Source organism: Lepidochelys kempii, chromosome 2, assembly GCF_965140265.1.
Source record: "Lepidochelys kempii isolate rLepKem1 chromosome 2, rLepKem1.hap2, whole genome shotgun sequence".
Lineage (NCBI taxonomy): Eukaryota > Metazoa > Chordata > Testudines > Cheloniidae > Lepidochelys > Lepidochelys kempii.
Window position 1 is genome coordinate 114,373,944 of NC_133257.1, and position 14,616 is coordinate 114,388,559.

Sequence of the window (14,616 nt, forward strand, 5' to 3'; positions counted from 1 at the left end):
ATAAAAGAAAAAAAAACAACGGGAGCAGGGGAACTAAACCCAGGGCCTTCCCTGTCCCAGGTCCAACAGAAGTTTTGTGAATCACAGTGGAACTAAAACTGGAACTTGGGGTATACCTACACTGCAATAAAAGACCCACAGAATGGCCACAGCTGGCCTGGGTCAAGTGACTTGGACTCACAAGGTTCAGGCTGTGGGACTATAAAACTGCAGTGTAGACATTTGGGCTCAGGCTGGAGCCCAGACCCTAAGACCCCACTCAATTTTATAGCCCTGCAGCCCAAACCTCATGAGCCCCAGTCAGCTGATCTGGTCTCTAAGATTCAGTGCAGTGGCTTTTTTATTTTTAAATCACAGTGTAGACATACTATTAGACACTGTGGCCTTAGCACCTTTGTGGACCTGAGCCTTAGTGACTATGTACCAGATCTTTGACCTCCAAGCTAGGCTCAGTCCTTGCCCCTTTAGTCCCAAAGCTACCACTACCCCTCCTGCAGGGGTGGGCGTGGGGTATAAAGAAACCTAAGCCTGCCCTCTCCTCTGTATGCCACACCAGGGACCCTGTGATAAGTAGCTAGCAGCTGTTTTTTAGAATCCTTCAAAGGTTCCCTAGGCTGCTTCCTACCTTTACCTGTTTGCAGCATCTGCTATGAAACTGCACTCTCCAGTCCTCTCTCTCCCTGGGATTTCATATGCCCATACAGCTTCTCCCCATTTATTGCTGAGAAGCTCTCTCAGCATAGCTCCTAGCCCAGGGGTGGGCAAACTTTTTGGCCTAAAGGCCACATCGGGGTTGCGAAACTGTATGGAGGGCCAGGTAGGGAAGGCTGTGCCTCCCCAAACTGCCTGGCCCCCGCCCCCTATCTGCCCCCTCCCACTTCCTGCACCCAACTGCCCCCCTCATGACATCTGACCCATCCAACCCCACCCCCTATCCAACCCCCCTGCTCCCTGTCCCTTGACTGCCCCGACCCCTATCCACACCCCCAACCCCTGACTGCCCCCCTCAGAATCCCCAACCCATCCAACCCCCTCCTGCTCCTTGTCCCCTGACTGCCCCCTCCTGAGACCCCCAGCCCTAACTGCCCCCCCAGGACCCCACCCCCATCCAACCCCCCTGCTCCCTGTCCCCTGACTCCTATCCACACCCCCACACAGGCCCCCTGAGACTCCCACACCTATCAACCGCCCCCTGCTCCCTGACTGCCCTATCCCCATCCACACACCTGCCCCAACTGCCCCCTGGGACTCCACCCCCTATCCAACCCCCCTGCTCCCTGTCCTGTCTGCACCGACCCCTATCCACACCCCCGCCCTCTGACAACTGCCCCAGGACTCCCATGCCTGTCCAACCTCCCCATTTCCTGGCCAGCCCCCCCCCAGAACCTCCACCCCATCCAACTGCCCCCTATCCCCAACTGCCCCCAGGACTCCCTGTCCCTTATCCACCCCCGCCCCCCCCCATGCTGCTCAGAGCAGCAGGAGCTCGCAGCCCACCGCCCGGCCAGAGCTGGGCACGCAACCCCATGCTGCCCAGCAGGAGCGGCGGGCCAGAGTGCTGGTGGCATGGCAAGCTGAGGCTGCGGGAGAGGGGGGACAGCAGGGGAGGGGCTGGTGGCTAGCCACCCCGGCCAGGCAGGACAGTCCTGTGGGCCACAGTTTGCCCACCTCAATCCCAGCCTCTCAGGGAGGCCCCTGGTTTGGCTCGGCTCGGCTCGGCTCCCCTCCCAGGGCCACCTCATAAGATTTCCTTTCTAAGTCCTGCCCTGCAGCCCTTGCTTTATAGGAACCACCTGGGGTAGTTCTCCTCAGCTGAGTCTACTCCTTAATCAAAGGCCATCTTGATTATCACTACAAAAGTTTTTTTTCTCCTGCTGATAATAGCTAATCTTAATTAATTAGCCTCTTAGAGTTGGTATGGCAACTTACACCTTTTCATGTTCTCTGTATGAATACATATCTTTTTACTATATGTTCCATTCTATGCATCTGATGAAGTGAGCTGTAGCTCACGAAAGCTCATGCTCAAATAAATTTGTTAGTCTCTAAGGTGCCACAAGTACTCCTGTTCTTTTTACTCCTTAATTGCCTGTCTCCCACCCATGTCAGAGAATGAGCTAATATGGCTTTCCACACCCCTTAAAACTATGGCATTTGCAGATGCCATCACATTTAGGTTTCCAACATTTGAGTTTTTTCCTTTTATTGCTCATGTTTCTGAAAGGTAATGTCCTCTCAAACTAGTGATATGTGCCTGCAACTTTAATGTTACCTTGAGCTTTGTCATTGGCTTTAGTATGAGCAGAAGCAGGATCTGAGAGGTGAAACACATGAAGTGAACTGAAGAGAAGAATCTGTTTGTTTGTCAGTGTGAAAGACTTGTTAGTAAGGATTCCAATCTTGGTTCCTCTCACCTCAAATATAACCATTGGTTTTAAGCAAAAGTTCCATATGCAATTTAACCTCTTTGTTTGTGGCCAATTAGCCTGCAGTTCAGAAATTTTTGTGATGTTAAAAATGTGTCATAAATGGAAAAACTAACGTAAGCATAAAGGCAGTTTAAATAAAGATAAAAATGTAAACAGTGCCTGCTTTATTGTATGATTAGTAATTCCATCTGTTTGGGGTCTTTTATAGAGAATGGATTTGGAGGGGAAGGGAGAGTTTTTCATAGTTTTAAGCCATGTAAAATTCATAAAAATATTTCAGAGTAAACAAATCTAAAATAATCTGCATCTTTTCCACGGAGGAAGTACTTAAATAGTTCTGCTCTCCAACAGAGCTGTTCTACTCTGTGCATTGTAGTCCTGTGTAATGAGGCTAAAAGTTAAAGTAGAATAAATTATTACACTACCTCTTCCTCCTCTGCTAACTCCTACTCCCATTTTTGGTAACTTCATTTTTCCCACTGATGACCTGCCAAACCTTGCTGCCTCCCACTTTCCTCTCTTGATCCACCACTTTTGACCTGCCTCTGGATTAAGTCTCACACTCACTGACAGGGTCACTCCTTGGACCTTGTCTTCACTAATCCCTCTCAGATTTCATACTGAGTTCCATTTCTCCTTATCTCCTTGAATATCACTCACTCTCCCCTCTTGAAGAGTGACACAGCAGCCACTCTAGAGCTCAGACAGGCCTAAACTTTGACCTAAATGTCTAAACAATGAGATTGCTAATCAAATAGCATTCGTAATAGGGATGAGCCCCTTTCTCCTGTGTTAGCAGGCTCTGGCACAGTGGCTGAACAGTGTGAAAGAAGGGCAGTGCTGTTCTGCACCCATTCCTTGTGAGCAAGGTGGAGTTCAGGTCCCCCAAGCTGCCACTGGAAGATTATACTATATGCATCCATCTGGCTGGTGGAGCCCTTGTACAGTATGACCACAACTGTAGTAGGGGCATAGAGTCCATTATCTGGGTCACTGCAAAAAAAAAAAAAAAAAAAAAAAAAAAAAAAAAAAAGAGCAGGTTTTAGGGTTCCGTGGTGAGGGAGGAGAGTACTTATCTTCCTTCCCCCACACCCAATTACCAGATTGATGAGTCTGCTCTCTTCACTGACACAGAATTTGGTCTAAATGGGGGAGGGTCATTTGATTAGCTTTTTTTCTTCTCCAGCTTTCACTCAGTCTGTGATGAAACTACTCCCCCAAGAGAGACTGTATAGCAGGAGGTGGGGTGGATGCTCTGACTCCACACTGGGGTTGGGTTTTGGCAGTCTCACAAGATAAACATTTCTAAGCTGCTGCACCTGAAGTGTTTTAGGTGCCAAGTCCCATTTTGAATAATGACTCAGGCATTTAGGTGCCCAAGACTACTTGAACGTCAACGCAACTTAAGCTCCTGAGTCACTTTTGGATCTTAGGATCTTAGGTCTGGTCTACACTACAGATCTATATCGGTATAAATATGTCGCTCAGGAGTGTGAAAAATCCACACCCCTGAGTGACACAGTTATACCGACCTAACCCCCTGTATAGACAGTGCTAAGCTGGTGGGAGAGCTTCTCCCATTGACATAGTTACCGCCTCTTAGGGAGGTGGATTAGCTACACCAGCGGGAGAACTCTCTCCTGTTGGCTTAGAGCATCTTCATTAAAGCACAACAGTGGCACCGATGCGGCATTTTAAGTGTGCCCTTAGGCTCTTAAGTTGCTACGGGTATGTATACACATTGAGCGGTAGCCTGCAGCAGCAAGTCCACCAACTTGGGCTCAGGGGGCTCACACTATGGTGCTAAAAATAGCTGTGTTGATGATGTAGCTCAGGCTGGAGCTTGGGCTCTGCAGCCCACCCCCACTCTCTAGGCTTCAGGGCCCCAGCTGCAATGTCTACACAGCTATTTTCAGGGCTGTACTTGTCGACCTGGGCTCCGAGGCTCGCTGCTACAGGCTGCCACTCGCTGTGTAGATATACCCTAAGGTGCTTTTGAAAATTTTACCCATAACTTCTATGTGATTGCCCTGACAACCCTTCACGATCCAAGCAGGACTTCATACCTTCAGAGCTCTGCTGGGACACACAGCTCTAATGACAGGTTTCAGAGTAACAGCCGTGTTAGTCTGTATTCGCAAAAAGAAAAGGAGTACTTGTGGCACCTTAGAGACTAACCAATTTATTTGAGCATGAGCTTTCGTAGCCTCTAAGGTGCCACGAGTACTTCTTTTCTTTTTACACAGCTCTAAGTATCTCCCCTTCACAGAGCAGGTTTGAGCCCCTGTAAGCCTGAGATAAAACTTTTCACAGGGGTAGGGTTGTTCTAAGCCCAGAAATAAGAGGGGCAGGAACTCTTTTTAGCAACTTGGTCTTCCAAATAAATAAAAGTGAAAGAGTTAAATTATTACACTGTGTAACTCCATTGACTTAAAAACAGGTAAAGATACACATGGAATTTCCATTTCTTATCTTCTTACTCAAAAAACCTTTAACCTGAACATATGAAAGGCCCTGCCAAAAACAGTTAATCACACTGGGAGGAAATGTAACTAAGCCATCACAATCTCTGTGACTAAAAGCGGAAGGAAAAACGTTTGTGGTTTCTCTAAAGAAACGGGTTTAAAATTTACCCTTCCAACAGTCTTCTCGGTCTCCAAAGAGTGTTATAATTAATCAGTGTACAAGACTCTCTCATCATGCTACATTAACCTTACCGAGGATTTGAGACTAGGAACAAGAGAAGCAAAGCAGCAAAAGAAAAAGTGAAAGGAAGATGATACATTAAAAAGCATATTCTTGCACAAGGTGAGTATTCCTCTGTTTACACCACTAGCCATTGTTGCAAATGTCTCAGACATGTCCTCTCCTCTATTTACTTTGGGCTTGATTCTGCAAGGTGCTGAGCAATCTGGCCTCAATCCAGCACAACAATTAAGCATGTGCTTAACTTTAATGAGTGATCCCACTGATCTGCTCAAATTCTATGTTTGTTCAGAGACAGATTCCTTAGCACCTTGCAGCACCAAGTGCTTTAACTGCAACAGTGTCTCCCTCCTTGCAATCTGCCATTGCAGTTTATCGCCTCTAGCTTCTTTTAGGGTTCACCCATATCTGCTACATATTGATGTAAATGTTAGCTTGAAAGCTCTTTTCAGGGGAAGGCTGTCCTTATTTTTATTGACGTGCACACTTCTGAGCAGATGATGAACACTTAAATACAATATTATTTATTGTATTTGTCACGCAAGGAGTTTCTCCTTTTATTGTTATGGTTGAATATACTGTACTTATTTAAAATGATCACCCATGCACCAGCAAAAATTGGTAGCCTAGAAGTGGTGCTCTTTAACCAAAGGGCAAACAAAAGAGTACAAGAAGTCCCAGGGATGCTTTAAAGCAGAGATTGAAGGCCAGGGAGGTGATTCTTAGTGCACGTTTCCCCATATTTCTGTTTCAAAGGCCATTTTGATTTTTCTTTCAGACTTTAACCAACTGACTTTATAGTCATTTGGTTGAATTTTAATCAGGGAAGTATTCATTTGTTTTATTATAAGTGATTCTAAATGACATGGGTGTGTGTAATGACTGGTCAACCGTACTGCTTCTTGCTGGTTCCTGGTGTTGGGCTAAGTGTCTGGTAGTCTCTGTACTACAAGTATTGAAGGTATTTGATTTGTTCTAAAAAGCATGAACAGAAGCGAAAAGCATCTGTGAACATTCTCTGAATAAAGATTAGTGGTATTTGCCACCTCTTTATATCTCTTTCCACAAATGTTCACATGAATACAATTTGGTTGCAGACAGAAAAAGTATCACAAATATTAGAGCAAATATTGGCTGATAATATGTGCCAGATTGTGGCCTCACTGAAAGCTCTTTGAAAGTCACTATTCAGGAATCCTACACAACTGTGATTTAGGTAGCCAAATAGCAAATTATGACCAGGCAGCATTTTAAGTGATAGTTAGTCCATAGGTTAAAATGTGTTTGACTAAAATATTTGTGGAATAAATAACTAACAAATTCATTAAAAAGTTAAGTCATGTGGTGGATTATTTGTGAAGAGAAAAAGGGGATACATTCCTCAGCTAAATTGTTCACTGTGAATAGTCCACCCAGCTGTATGTGTACAGGCTGTACAAAAAGAAATGCAGGTGGACAACGAAATGCAAGAGAATGCTTGTTTACTGATGGCTTGCTAATGTCAGTGATGTAGGAATTGTTAATTCAGTGAGGTTGCCTGGGGTGTGAGGGAGGGCAGAATGTGGCTCACAGTCTTAACTGTGTCAGGTTTCAGAGTGGTAACCTGGTTAGTCTGTATCAGCAAAAATGACCAGGAGTCCTTGTGGCACCTTAGAGATTAACAAATTTATTTGGGCATAAGCTTTTGTGGGCTAGAACCCACTTCACAAAAGCTTATGCCCAAATAAATTTGTTAGTCTCTAAGGTGCCACAAGGACTCCTCGTTGTTTTAACTGCATCAGTTTGCCGAATCAAGCTGTTGAATGCAAAGCAGCGTATGGCCCAAAAAATCTCTAGCAAAGCACATGAGCAAGTAATCATAACATGGCAAAGTGCAATGAAGCAATGTTTCTTGTGTTTATCTAAAAGCATTGCTCAGCTTGACAGCTTTACGATTCACAACTTGTTTTCATGAAGGTACAAGACGGGATGGTAGTCACACAGCCATAATACAGGTTCCAGAGTAGCAACTGTGTTAGTCTGTATCCGCAAAAAGAACAGGAGTACTTGTGGCACTTTAGAGACTAACAAATTTATTTGAGCATAAGCTTTCGTGGGCTACAACCCACTTCATCGGATGCATAGAGTGGAACATATGATAAGAAGATATATATATACACACATACAGAGAACATGAAAAGGTGGAAGTAGCCATACTACAGCTTGACTCAATGCATGTAAACAGCAAAAGGCAGACCCTCAGCTAGTAAAAGTTAGCTGCCCTGAGTTATACCCATGGAAGGTTTGGCTCCCGAGGTAAGACAGCAGACAACACGGGAGCAGTAACATTTTCAGTCCTGTTCACAGCAATAAGGCTTCCTTTAAAATAAATTGTATTGTTTCATGGGGGCAGTTCTAGCAAGCATTCAAAATATTAAAGCATCATAGAAACAGTAAACAAGACATTCCAGAAGAAGAAATAGCATGACAGGATGACAATGAGGCTAAGTATCTGGAACATGACATCTTTTTGTTTGCTTCTCCAGAAAAACAACTCTTAAAACCAGATAATGTTTGAGCTTGCTTTAACAGACCAGGGGTCCACATCCTCAAAGGTACTTAGGCTCCTAATTTATTTCAGTAGATATTAGGAGGGTCTCTGCCAGGTAGCCTTAGTCTGGCTATTTGGGGCTGCTACTCCCAAAACCTGCATCTCATAATCAATCTTGATTACATGTACAGTTCTTTGAAAAGACTAGACTATCAAGCAAAAGGCCTGTCTGCTATCTGTACTCGCTATAAATGAATATAAAGACAATATGCTGGTCTCAAGCTCTGAATATGGCTACACAGGGCAGTAAGACAGCGACACTGCCTTCACTTGAAGACATATGACCAATTATATTAAAGGTCACACTTAGTTGCCTAGTCCACAAAGAAACACAAACTTGCAGGGGTTATTATAGACTATGTCCAGCTGCTGCAGTAGCACCCTAGATGCATCAAAAAATACAGGGCCAGTCGCTGCCAATGTAAACAGGCACAGCGCTAATGATTGCCAGGGACTTTCATCCATTTATGCCATCCGATAATCTGGCCCATAATAATCTACCCAGAGTAATCATTACTAATGATTAATCTGACCCCCAACACACACTCAGCAAATTGGGCAAAAGAACATCTCCATTATTAGATTATGTTTTGAAACAAATTGACTATGGCTGGATTTGCTTTGACTGAGTTCTTCACTTTAGTGTTAGCATTTTGCAAACATTCTACCAAACAAATGTAGCAGCAGGAATGTTACTGGAAACAAACAAACGTTGGCAGAAAGCAGATCTCAAATCTGTAATCGTAAACATTCAAATTTATGGTTAGACTACAGTTAAGCTCACTCAGCCAGGGAACAGGCCTATGGCCTGTGTGGCCAAACAAAGCTGCTCAAAAAGCAAATCGTGACTATCAGCAGGGGCGGCGAGTTATATGGGTCCGTGGTGCCCGGGGTCCAGCAATATTCAGGGCCTGGGGGCCCGGCTCCACCAATGTTTGGGGTCGGGTCTCTCCCCGGACCCCGCCTGCCGCCCCCACACGCCTCTCTCGAGTGTCCCCTGGCTCCCACTTGCTGCCCCCGCGCTCCTACCCCAGGCCCCTGAGCGTCCCTGCCTCTCCCCTGCAGCTCCACGCTGCCTCCGCTCTGCTGACTCCCGGCATCAACTGCCGCCTAAGGGTACTAGTGCCAGGGCAGGCTGACCCTGACCCTGCCCTTCCGCCTCGGCCCCTTCCATTTTCCAGCGGGACCCTCCACCAGCACTGGGAGCCCCCTGCCCACAGTCACCGCTCCTGCCCCATGCTGGGCAAGGGGCAGCCCCATCCCCCGCCCCCAGTGAGGCTACACTGAGGGGTGGCAGCAGCAGGGGAGGAGGCGCACACATGATGGCAGCCCCTCCCCCTGCCACGTACCCACCACAGGGGAGGCGAGGGAGATTCCTGGACCTGAGAGGGGCCTTAGGAACAGTGACAGTAATGCAAGGTGAGTGTGCTGCTGGGGAGGGTTGGGAGAGGGGACCCCCAGAGCTCACTGCAGCCTGCGGGAAGAGGGCTGGGGGGAGTCCTCCTCTCTGGCCTGCCTGCACCCCAAACTCCTCATCCCCGACCCCACCCCAGAGCCCACACCCCCAGCCAGAGCCCTCATCCCTCCACACCCTAACCCTCTGCCCCAACCCTGAGCCCTCTTCTGCATCGTGAACCCCTAATCCCTGGCCCCACCCAATGGCCCTCACCCCATACCCCAACCCTCTGCCCTAGCCTGAGCCCCCTTCCATACCCACACACCACAGCCCTCACCCATGCACCCCAACCATCTGCCTGAGCTCCTCCCACACCCCAAACCCCTTATCACCAGCTCCACTCCACAGCCCTCACATTTTTACATTATTTTAAAAAACATATATTGGCTTACAAGGCAGGTGTGGGGGGGTGGGACTTGTACCTGTTCTGGGCACCACCAAAAATTATACAAACCTGCCGCTCCTGACTATCAGATACCTAAAACAGTGCTTACGTGGTGAACAGTTCATAAACAGTGCACAGGTTGACGTATGTGTGCATAACATATAATTTTCAACAGCAAACCATTGTTCATTTGTGCCCAGAAATAGGGCTCTATTTGTCAAATGCATTATTTGATGTGGATCATTTGCCCAGCTCTGCTCAGACTCATCAATGCTCCCAACCTCAGATCTCTCATCCCCCTTGTATATCATTCCCTGCCCACTCCCCATATACCTACTGCAGAGGGGAATAAGTAGTGTGCACCCACTTATCCCTGTGCATTTAGACCCAAGGACTGGGTGGTCTGTGCAAGGCTCTGAGAGAGATTTTTACTCCCATCTGATCCCCTTTGTGGGTGCATAGAGCCCAGGTTACAATCTAGCCCATAGTGTCATCTCACACTCCTTGTAAGCTGATGTGATAGAAGGCCCTGTTTTTAAAGAGGCAGACATTTTTAATTAATTTTGTTGCTGCAAATTACAGAGTTGAATAAAGGAATTCTTTTGTGAGTGGGTTGCGGAGAAAGTCTAGGACAGGGAGAGCTGGGCTGGGGGTGGGAGTCTGGAGCTCTGTTCCTCTATTTGATGCAATCTCTTTTAAAGGTCACCCACTGGGAGACAACATCGATCAAATTCTTTTTCTAAAAGGGACAGTGCTACCAGTGAAGATTTATATAACACACTTGTGCTACAGTTCTGTATTTTTTTAAAATCATTTAAAACCATATAATAACTTTAGCAGGAATATCATAAGAGGCTGCCAAAATTTCAAACATTTCCTTGAGGTAGGATGATCACAATGGAAAGGAATGTGAATCTTATCCAGCAGTCAGCAAGGTTTTGTCTTCCTTAATCCCTGACACTAAATCATTGGGTAGTTTTTAGTCTCCGACCTAAATCTTAATTGATGCTTACTGTCATTTAAATTACTGCGTGATTCTTTTAACCAGAGACCAAAGTGTTCTTTAGGGCAGTGATGGTTTAGGAAGTCCATGATCAAATATTTGAACAGTAAATAACCCCTAGGATTTATTACTGTTGTGATCTATTCACCACAACCCTCTAAGGAAATCTGATCACTCTGAAAGCTCAAGTTTCTTTCTGATATTAAAATTGCCTTATTTTAGGTGGTAGATTACCAGAACCTAAGCATGGTGTCACAGTGATGAGATTACACATTCAATAATAGATTCAATAGAATATGCATAGAACAGGTGATTTGTTCCCAGTGTGCTGTAATTTTACTTTGCACTGTGTAGACATTTGTTTTTTCCAACATGTCAATTCTACCAAACTCCCGAGAGCAAACCTTCCTACTCTGGCATAATCCAAAGGCTATTTGTTTTCATTTAGCAATCGGTCAGACACAGTAGATCAAAGCAGAGATGCTAAAAAGTCATCTCCATATCCCTGTTAATGACAATCACATCAGAAGTCTCTTTATAGGTGCCAACATTGGAAATAATTAGTAGAGACTCTGGAGTGGATGATGGAAACAGAGACTTTCCTGTCAAATCCACTGAATTGATTTGGGATTCAGCTTTTCAGAGGAATGTAGCAATAAAACTTAACATTTTCCCTAATTAAACTGTCATGATCCCTTTTCAATAGAGGCAGAGGACATACCTACCTCATCGCTGTGAATATCAACAAGTTCAATTGTGTCTTTAGAACAGCTACTAACTGTGTCAACTGCATCCTTCTTTTCTTCTCCTCTGACCACACAGTGACTGACTGAGAAACCAGGGAGAGGAGTCATTTGGTATGCTCTCCACTACCTCATAATCCCTTGCTGTTCCTCTTGGTGTCTCTGCCAAATGGGGTCTCGGTGGCTTTCTTTATTAAGCCATCATTAAAGGCCACACGCCTCTCTGGCGAACCAGTGAGGTTTCCTAGGGAAAATCCATCAGAAGGTAACGCTGCTCTTTTCAACATTAAGGCATGGCTTTATAGCCCATTGACTTTACATGCTTAAGTGATTTGCTTAAATGGAGCCTTAATCTCTCTGTGCCTTAGTTTTTCCATCTTTAAAAATGAAGATAACACCCCCCGACCTCAGAGTGGTGTTATGGGGGCTTAATATGTCAACTTTCATGATTTATTCAGTGACTACAGTATGAAGCACCAAAGAAAAGCCTATAAATAAACAATCAGGACTTCATAATACTAAATCCTAGAGCAGAATGCCCATCCAAGTCTAATTAACCATTGATTTTAATGGCAGTTGAGGATGTCAAGATCAGGTTCTTAGTTCTATGATGTGCCAGAGTTAAAAAAAAATATGGCGTGAGCATTTAATTGCAGTTAAACTACAATCTGTTAACACAGGAAATTTTTGTTTGGAAAGGAACTGAACATGTGACTTTTATTAAAAACAAAAAAAAAAAGACAGCTCCCAATTGCTATAAAACTTCAGGCATTCAAGACAGAACCCTATTCACATGGTAGCCAGTAATTTGTTAAAGAATAAAGGCTAGATAGCCATTTGACATTAGAGATTGGATTCCACTCAAAAGTACAAGATTTTGTGTAAACTGTAATGATCTGTAAGGTGTGTCCCCCAATGCTATCATACATGCCTGAGTGAAGGGCTTTATGAGGCAAGAGGTGGATGGCTACTATGTGTATAATTATTGGAATGTTTTGGGCCAGTACTGCTCTGTTAGATGTGATCCAAAGGCAACTGAAGCTGCTGAAAAGACTGGCATTGACTTCAATGGGAGCTGGATCGGATCTTTGATCTGTTGGCATTGATGGATTATGCCATTGTAAATAAGAAAAGAATTTGGTCCCAGGTGTATGCAGTCTATGTGAAAATACTTTGAATACATCGTAATTCAGGGTTTTGTTCTAACAATATTCTGATTTGTTCAATGTTTGCTTCTTTCCTTTCATTCACTGGCCAAGATTTTATTTCTTTTGATTTCCTGTTGTGTTTCTCTCCTCTCCATACCTCACAATTCCAGATTTATCTTTCATTTCTGTGTTCTCTGAGACTTTTCTTTTTAATCTTATTTTCCCCTCAGCCATCATGCCAGGTGTTTATAACCATTTAATCTGGGTTTCTCCTCTTTCCAGGTATTTCTTTCAGTGTTCGTTTTTGTTTGTTCTGCTTCCCCCCCCCCCCCGCCACATTTTTTCCTAAACCTCTTTTCATTCACCAGCCACTGCACCTTTTCCTGTAAAATGCTTCTTTTCAGTGTCTTTTTATGATTTTGTCCTACTATGCTTTGCATTTCTGTTTAGCTCTGAATTTTATTATGTTTGGGTTCATTTTGATTCATTAATCACGTTTACTACAGACATTTATATGATACCCATCACTATATTATTTATAAGAACTTTGCGTGACTGAAATAATCTCTCAAGAATAGACAGATATTTCACTTTCGTTATTTACTCCCATTTTTGTTTCTCCTTTCTTTTTATACCCTGTATTATTCCAGCTCTAAGCATCAATTAATATTAATTATTATTATTATTATTATTGATTTGTATTGCAGTAGTATTTTGAGGTCCTAGTCAAGGATCATGCCAGGCACTATATAAACACAGCACAGAAAAAGAACTTAAATGTAAGTCTAAGATGAGAGAATAGGTAGATATGACAAACATATGGGGGTGGGAACGGGGGGATGGGACGGGAGGGACCTCCAGACAAAAGGAAGTAAGCAGCAGTTGTCACAGTACACGAATTGACTAGCCATTGTCAAGTGTTTTGGAGGCCTCATGGCAGAGATGAGTTTTAAGGAGAGATTTGGAGGAAGATAATGCAGTAGGAGGCCTTGCAGAATTTTATGGGGAGCTCCTCAAATTGATAAGGGGCTGTACAGGAGAAAGCATGACAGCGTTTGTGGGAAAATGGGACTGATGGATGATAAAGCAGGGGTCTACAGCTCAACATGGTATGAGACATGATAAGTAGGGTGGGGATACCCCACAAAGTGCCTTACACATGAACGTGAGTAGTTTGTCTTTATTTACATTCACAGACTTCAGAAACATTTAGGTCCAAATCTGAACTTCACTGTTCAGGCCCCATCTCTAATTTCCTCTCTTCATATTTCTCCCTCTTCAGCTCTTGCTGACGTTGATACTGGCTCACTGGCATTTTCAAACTATCAAGCTGAAACTCCACAAGAAATGGTATTTGTGCTGCAGACATAGCCACATATGAATACAAGCTAACAAGCCACAAACCTAAAAACATGCCACACCCCAAACAAGGGTTTAAAAATTACCATTATTAGCCACTAAATAGGGCAGTTTTGATTCCCAAGCACTTGGCAGAACATCCAGATCTGTTTCAGACTCTTTCAGCCCACTGTGGTGAAGTGGCTTTGCAATTTTTATGTAACAACTTGGGAAAAAATAACTACCCATTTCTTCAATAATCTTCTCTGTGTTTCATGCAACTTGCTATGAACTAATGTGTGATTGGCTGAGTGATGCCAGTCACAATGCTAAGTTCAGATGCCAACCAAAATGAACATGGATAAAAAAATCTGCTATTTGAAAAGCAATTCATTTTTTGCAGATAACCAGCTGTACTAACAACCATTTCTAAATCTGTTCTGTGAAACAGAATAAACACATGACCTGTTCCACAGCCATAAGGACCCACTCCTCAGGCTTGGTCTACACTTAAAAGTACAGCAGCGCTGGAATTAAATTTTCTCTTTAGTGGGCAATTCTGCAATTGTCTTTTTTGTCAAAAAATGGTTTTGATGAAAAATTTCTGCCCAGTTCTACTTAAAAGTTTTGCCGGCATAGCCATATTAGTTAGAACTGTGACAAAACCCACAGCCATAACAACAGACCATCAAACACTGGCGTTGAAATATAGCTATTTATAGTAAAAGTTGGGTTAAAAAAAAATTTTTGTCACCAAAAATAAAAAATCACCCATTCATCCAGAACATCTTAGCAGCTTTGGATAAATGTTTTAAATT

At 44.1% G+C, this 14,616-nt stretch overlaps 1 protein-coding gene across 4 annotated transcripts in view; it reads left to right on the forward strand.

Annotated features, from left to right (window-relative positions):
* Nucleotides 1-4,879: 4,879 nt before the first annotated feature.
* LOC140905957 (uncharacterized) overlaps nt 4,880-14,616 on the forward strand; it is a 52,657-nt gene continuing 42,920 nt past the window's right edge. For 3 of the 4 annotated variants that reach the window (XR_012157003.1, XR_012157002.1, XM_073329455.1), the window contains exon 1: nt 4,880-5,237. The gene's annotated coding sequence lies outside the window, so the exon portion shown is untranslated. The remainder of the gene's footprint in view (nt 5,238-14,616) is intronic. The other variant, XR_012157001.1, reaches the window with a different exon arrangement.